Here is an 8,342-nt window from a genome sequence, read left to right as displayed (position 1 = left end):
ATCGTGACGTGAGATTTGTTAGCCACTCACAGTGTGACACGTGTAAAGGTACGTGAAAGTTACTCTCAAATCTGTCTGCGCCGATAGTTTTATAGCCAAAATCATTTTCTGAAAAATCATGGTTTTCGAATTAAAGTTATCGGCCCCGTGAGTTTTCAAAAAAAGAAAAAATTCGTGTTTTTTTTAAATTCATCTCCTCCAATGTATGTCAGGTGAATTTCGTCTCCTACGAGAAATTTCAAAAAAGTTACAAAAAAAACGATACTTTTCCAATAAATTTAGTCTTTTTAGATGATTTTCAAAATAGTTTAAAAAAAACGATAATTTCTCAATGAATTTAATCTCCTAAGATGATTTTCATAAAAGTTTTAAAAATATGGTAAGTGTTAAAAATGTGGTGGATGGTGGATGATGGTGGTGGGTGGTGGTGGTGATGGTGGTGGGCGGTTGATGGTGGTGGTGGGTGGTGGATATGATTTTCAAAAAAGTTTTATAGACAACTATTCTTTTTATGCAAAAAAAGATAACTTTAATCTAAAAACCATCGAATTTAAATAATTTAGAACAAAATCCATCTTTTCTGACAACTCTTCTTTTTATGCAAAAAACGATGAAATTCCCCTGAAATGCATCGGAGGCGATGAGTTTCAAAAAACGTGGAAACCGATAGCTTTTGATAACTCATGGGGCCGATAACTTTAATTCGAAAACCATAGTTTTTCAGAAAAAGATTTTGGCCAGAAAACTATCGGCGCAGACAGATTTGGGAGTAACTTTCACGTACCTTTACACGTGTCACACTATGAGTGGTTAACTAAATCTCACGTCACGATTACCAATGTCACGTTGGAGATAAGTTTGTATGGACTATTTTGGGAATCTCTCTATTCAAATGGACTATTTTGGGAATCTCTCTTTTCAAATGGACTATTTTGGGAATTACCCCTTAGTGACCTATGTTTAAATAGATATTTAATTACGTGTGTACTTTAAATTTCGTAGAATAAATACAATATTTATAATTTTACAATTTGTAAAACATTATTGTTAGGCTCGAGTCCCGGTGCCCTACATTGTCGGTGGATTTACTCATAAACACAGTTCTAAATATTATAGTGAATTAAAACTTTTCACAGAATAATAAAAGTCAACTATTTCTTACAACCATACAATACTTTGTCTTAAAACATCACAAATTGTCTCAACATAACACATAAAAATAAAGCATCTTGTCTTCCTTCTTTAGATGCCAGCTATTCAGTCCATACCATGTGCCATCATCAAGCCAGCTCTTTTAACTTATTAACCTGCGTGCATACTAACAGTCGGCTATTAGTTTTTTCGTAAACAAATGATTTTAACATAATTGTCAAACAAATAGTGGTTGCTAAAAATAAAACACGTTTTTTTCTCAATTTATTCATTTTTTTCGTAAAATAACTATTATTAAACATGAAATGTTTTCTTAATTTATTCATAACTAGGTTAGGAACCCGTATATTACACGGGTTGGACAATGAAAACGGTATAATTGATAAATCTTTAAATACGTTATATGATTAAAATTACGTATTACATATAATATTGAAAAACGAAAAGTTCATAAATCTCTAAACTACAAATAAGTTGCAAATTATATATATATATATAAATAAATTTATCAAGTTTTACCGAAACATTAACAAACCATACTTTATATAACAACAAAGCATATACAAATCATATACAATTTTTTTTATTTGAACTAATTGCTAGTTTTCCTAATAATTGATGAGGTCATCCGATGTCCAATTATTGCTTCTACTATTACTCGCAACTCACAACAAAAAATAACCACCCCTAACCATGATTTAATACCCAACACTTGTCTCATTCATTTAATTCAATTTCTAAATTCATAATCAGCCAATAGATCGAAAGAAAGAGAAAAAAAAAGTAAGGAAAGAATGGCTAAATTTATTTATGCTTGATTTCAAAATAATAAGGCTTTTGTATTCATATGTGACACCCATATTACTAATCAAAATATTGGACAAGAAGTGTTCCGGTTCCAACTGGTTCATACATAATTAGTCACTTTGACCTTCTACCCAACCTGCTTGTGTTTTTAATCTTGTAAATAAGGTTTTTTGGTCAAAATAACCTAAAATAATCTGATTAGTTGGTTTCTACCCAACTCACTAATGCTAATTTTTATGATCATGTTTTTATCATGGTAACATCCAACTTTGTCATTGACAAAGGGGATCTATTGCACGCAACTTGGATCAAAAATAAAAACCAAGAGTCAATATATTTCAGGTTTGTGAGAAGAGTAAATAAGTCATTTGGGCAATCATAATCAATAAAAGGGGTGGTGTAATGAACATGACTTTATAATATGAATCAAACTCCCTTAGGGGTTCATTCAGATGTAAACATCTGATTCATTCAAACTTCAGACTATTTGTTCTAAACAGAAAAACATCTGAATGGTTAAAATTAGGTCTGAATCATTCAGACTTATTATTGCTGCTGAATGGGACAGAGGCTCATTCAGATCTGAATAAACCAAACAACCCCTTTGTTGTAATCCACAATAAGGCTAAATAAGGAATGGATGGGATAATGATAAGGCTAGATAAGAAATGTTTTAAATCTTAATTAAATTTTAGTTTTAAATTAATAAATTTAATTAAAAATTATAGGTTAAACATGAGAGTGCCACTTGGCAAACTATTAGGCCAACTAAGGAGTTTGTGGTTTAACCAACATATTTGTTTATTATAATAGTAGATATTCCTATAAGGAAAAAGCGTTTTCTAAATATTTCTATGCTTAAAGTTTAATAGAAGTAAATTTCTATTTTCATCACTACTAAATTAGCATGTGCGGAATATGACGAAAAATTTAATCTCCTAAGTAGATGCAATTGTCTAAATGAGTAAAAAAAGTATAGCTACAAAGGAAACGGGTCAAATGAATACACATTGAAAGAAACATAAAAGATAAAGAGCACAGTCTATCAAAAAAATATTAAATTATTATTATTATTATTATTATTATTATTATTATTATTATTATATGCATTCAATAATTATTTAACATAATTTATTCACAAAAGAGTTATAAAAAATGGATGAGAAAGCTTTGGCTAATTCCTGAATGATATATATTATGAATCAACTATATGTCAAACACACTTGAATGAAAATTAACATGTTATTGAATATTTATTAAAACTTTATTTTAAAGATCAATTAATTATAGTATGAAAGACTAAATTTAGGTTTTTGATTGTCATAACAATTTGTTTTGTAACATAATTTTATAATATACTTATAAAAAGAAATGTCTTATATATTGTTAATCTTTTAAGATTGATGTGTAATAAATGTTTAAAATTGATGTGGAAATAAAAACGGGTATTATCTAAGAGTAATAAACATTACAGTTATTGATGTGTAATAATTATCTTATATAGAGTTCATCTTTTGAAACAACATTAAGATAAAAGTTTTGTTGAATCGACATTGTAAAATTGTTTTATTGATTTGGATACTAATTTACTTTGTTTGCTAATTATTGTACTAATGGTATAAGTTATAAAATATTTTAACTTTTTATTTATCTTTGTTAGTCTTTGTATGTTTTTGTATTTGATTCAAATAAGTTATGATGTCTTATAAGTCATGAGTTGGTTTGCTGCAAATGTGTAGCTGTTCCACGCGACCAGCCTGCCTCTCCCTGGCTGCACCGCGTGGCGTGCCTAGGGGTGGTGGGTTGGTCAAATGTTTTGAGTTTTGGCGAGTTTGGTATATGAAGTTTGTTTTAAGTCGTTTTAAGCATTAAAAAAGCGTTTTAAAATACCGTAAAGAACCTTAAAAGTAAACGAAAAGTATGAGACATGATTATAACTTAAAATACACTATTTTATTAATATTAAAGGATTCGGAAAACAAAACGGGTCGGGTTTTCCATACAAGTATAAATATGAATCAAACCGAAAACAACAAATATCTAAGGTAAGTCGACTTCGGTAGGAAACAGAAGCAATTGGTTTTTATAATTTACTGGGTACATCCTCGTATCCTATAAGTGGCCATATGTATCACATGCGCTTAAATAAACCTTTTTGTGACCGTTATTTAAGGTGATCAGGAACTTAAATTCTTATAATACTATAAAATCAAAAATTCGTAAACATGATATGCATTAGTTGTCTCCACGTTTCCAAAGTTCCTTTATAAAAAATTGAGTCGTTTTGGGGTATATACACGCTTACTCCAATTTTTAATTGGCATGCATATTGTTAAAAATATATATATTTCTTGTTTGGCATAAGTGCATAGGGTAAAGTTAAAATTTAAAATGAGAAGTGTGAGAAAGATTTTTAACTATTTAAAAATAAATTAAAAAAACAATAAAAAAATCATAACTCAAATTATAAATTTAAAACGAAAAAAATAAAAAAAACTAAAATCTTTCCGCCATAAATCCCGTTAAAAAAATACAATAAATACAAAAAAAAATTAACGAAAAAACACGATGGTGAGATCAAATACACAATGACGAAAATGAACAAAAAAACACAATTATAACTAAAAAAACACAATAGATTACAAAATATAACACAATGCCGAACAAAATGTAGCACAAAGTTGAGTAATATAACACAATATAAAAAAAAGACACAATATAAAAAAAAGACACAATCAATGACGAAAATAAACAAAAAGACAGGACGACTTTTTTTACTTACCATTGTGTTTTTTTTGTGAGAACGAGAATGACGGTGAAAACATTTTTGTGTTTTTTCTTTTTCCATTTTTTATTATATTTTGAGTTATAATTTTTTTATTTATAATTTTTAACTTTTTTTAAAGGTTTTTTCTATGACTGTAAATGCTGTGTTTCTCACGCTTCTCAATTTTCTTTTAATAGAATAACTTGACCCTGAGTGTATAACCTAAAACTTGATAAATAGACCAAACAATAGAAGATCCCAAGAAGTAAACCATGATTCCTTTGGTGTATGCTCTCGCCATGTTACTCCTACTCATATTTCTCATCAAATCACTCTACATTAATCCACAAACCACCACCAACAAAAACCACAAGAAGCTACCACCTTCACCACCAAAACTGCCGGTGATCGGCAACCTCCACCCGGCCCACTCATTCACCGCTCACTCCACTCATTATCCCAAAAACACGGCGGTCCGCTAATGCTAATCCATATGGGCTCAGTCCCAACTCTGGTGGTCTCATCAGCCGATGCAGCACGCGAGATAATGAAATCCCAAGACCTCATATTTTCGGACCGACCCAATACAGTACTCTTCAGGCGGCTTCTTTGTGACTTTAAAGACGTGTCGGTGGCGCCTTATGGCGAGTACTGGCGGCAAGTGAAGAGTATTATGGTTCTCCATTTATTAAGCAATAAAAAAATCGAAGCGCATAGTAAGGTTAGGGAAGAAGAGATTGCTATTATTGTTGAAGAGATTAACAAATGTTGTACGTTGCATGGGACATTGGTGGACTTGAGTGATATGTTTTTGACGTTTACGAATGCGGTGGTGTGTCGGGTGACGTTCGGAAAGAAGTACGGCGAAGGGGAGGATAAGAAGAGGTTTAGGAAGATGTTGGGGGAGTTTTTTGAGGTGTTGAGTGGTCTTAAGTTGGAGGATTTGGTTCCTGAGCTTGAATGGGTGGATAGGTTGAGAGGGTTTGATGCTAGAGTTGAGAGGATTGCTAACCAGATCCATGCGTTTGTGGATAGTGTGGTGGAGGAGCGGATATTGGCGGTTGATGGTGGTGATTACGGCGGAGAAGCCTTCGTTGATGTATTGCTTAAGATCCAAAAGGATGACACGAGAGGGGTGGTTCTCGACGGGGTGGCCATTAGAGCACTCGTGCTGGTAACTCAAATTCTGTCTTTAGTTACATTGTCGAGCACAAGCCAAGGTAAACTCGTTCGTTAGTTGGCTCGTTGGCTCACCTGGTTTAAGGCGTTTAAAATAAAGCCTAAATTTTAAAACATATCTATTCAAACCAAATTACATTATTGGTTATATATATTACTACGTAAAAAATACAAATTTAAAAAAATATATAAATAATCGATGTGGCTCGAGATTTTGACCAGTGAGTCTTGGGTTTAACATTTCAGGTCGTGAAGGTAAACGAGTCAAACCCAAACCTGAACCCACCGTGACTAACTTAAACTGACTCTGGGCTCAACTTGGGTTGTTTATAACCCTAACCAGTACTTACCAATTACCATTTTGAATAATCATAAAAATCAAAATTGAAAATTAAGTCAATCAATGAGAGATAGAAATCAGATCTCAACACATGGGGTTGAATTTTTAAATGTATAAATTACTGATAAATCTGATTAGGATCGAATATTATATACTAAAAATATCAGCACGGAGGATTTGATCTTAATCTTAAATCTTAATCTTATCTTAAATTTATAATATATGTAAATCAAACCTTTAAAAACTTTCCGATTACTCCTTACATTCTCTCAAACCACCATATTGCATTATTTGTATACGGAGCCAAACCCGGATAACTTTTTAACGGGTCATAACATCTCATTAAATTAAAAAATAATCTCATCAAGTAATTGATATGAAAATATAGGTATATAATAAAAAATAATATTCATTTAAAAAAAAAGATATATTATAATTAAAAAACAATTTTATAGTAAAAAAAGATAAACGAGTCATGAATATCACCAAACCCAAATAACTTTTAATCTGTGTTATAAGTTATAACATTTCATTTATTTTTGAAACACTTTAATCATTAAACTTTAAGTATATTATAAATTTCCTTATAATAAATAAAATTAAAATCCAAAAAACTATATAGATATATATTATAAACGAATAATGTAAAACAATCCCCACAATATGAAGGAATAAAATCTAGTATATACATATACGTACTATGTGATCTATCATCCATCTAAAGTTCTAATTACGAACCTACGTACCGGCTAAACAAGGTGATCAGTTACTCGGGCCTATATTGAACTATGAGTATGTGAATTGAGAGTAAGCTTTATAAATAAAGTATGAGTGGGTTCAAAAGCTTAGACATACCTATTATTTATATAATTTTTATTTACTATATTAAATATTAATCTCTAACATCACCTAAGAACTTGTTTATTAATTTTAGTAGTTAGGTTATATTTTTCTCTTAATACATATTTAGGGATGATCTCAGGTTTATTTTTCGTCATAGTTATTCCTAAACATGATTAATATGGATTTATAGGTCATTCTTTATAGGTTAATGACTCAATTAATTCCTTACTATTTTGTGTAGGATGCTTATACTGCTGGAACAGACACAACAACAACGGTATTAGAATGGGCATTCACAGAACTTTTAAAACATCCTAGGGTTTTTAAGAAAGTACAAGATGAAGTGAGGACGATTTTAAAGGGAAAACAACAAATAAACCAAGAGGATATACATAACATGAAGTACTTGAAAGCTGTTTTGAAGGAAACGCTTCGTCTTCATCCACCAATTCCAACTCTAGTTCCTCGAGTAGCGAGACAAGATGTAGAAGTCATGGGCTATGATGTTGCAAAAGGAACCACGATTATCACTAACGCATGGGCCATTGGAAGAGACCCTAAAGTTTGGGATGATCCAAATGAGTTTCGACCCGAAAGGTTTTTGGAGTGTACTATTGATTTTAGAGGTCATGATTTTGAATTGGTTCCATTTGGCTCCGGGAGGAGAGGATGCCCAGGAATTTCATTTGCAATGACTACAAATGAGTATATGTTGGCTAATCTTTTGCACAAATTTGTTGGGAGTTGCCAAATGGAGTGAAGGAAGATGATTTAGATATGAGTGAGCAACAAGATCTTATCACTCGTAGAAAAGTTCCTCTTTTGGTTATTGCGAAACCAGTTACAGGACTAACAACATGTACTTAAAAATTTCAAGTGATCATTAATTGACGCTATTTATGAGTTTGTATTATCAAATTCTAAGGTCCATATAAACTGATATACAAATAATGTAACAATATCCTATCTAAATTTTTTATATGTTTATAATACATGAAAACCTTGATTTCATATATTATATACTGTTTTTACCAAGATTATTTTATATTAATCATAATCATCAAGCGTGACTTTTTTTTTTGTTGTCTAAGGGGACGTCACCCATAGCCGAGTGGCTTCATTTGATTAGCCTACATCTCTCTTTTCCTTTGACGCCACCAATCTACTAGCGGTCTCCGTTTGTCAACCCCCCTCCCCTCATCACACACACGCGTAACGGTTAACATCTCCCAAAAGTACCATGGGTGACACCTT

The 8,342-nt window shown here is 31.4% G+C and overlaps 1 pseudogene; it reads left to right on the top strand.

Moving 5' to 3' along the window:
- Positions 1 to 4,982: 4,982 nt before the first annotated feature.
- On the top strand, positions 4,983 to 7,955 carry LOC143595278 (cytochrome P450 736A117 pseudogene; annotated as a pseudogene).
- The last annotated feature ends 387 nt before the right edge of the window (positions 7,956 to 8,342 follow it).

The sequence above is a fragment of the Bidens hawaiensis genome, unplaced genomic scaffold, assembly GCF_021521415.1.
Source record: "Bidens hawaiensis isolate Kalapana, Puna unplaced genomic scaffold, B.hawaiensis_p1.1 tig00044853_1, whole genome shotgun sequence".
NCBI lineage: Eukaryota > Viridiplantae > Streptophyta > Magnoliopsida > Asterales > Asteraceae > Bidens > Bidens hawaiensis.
The sequence above is the reverse complement of the archived record's forward strand: the minus strand, read 5'-3'. Positions and strand labels throughout refer to the sequence as shown.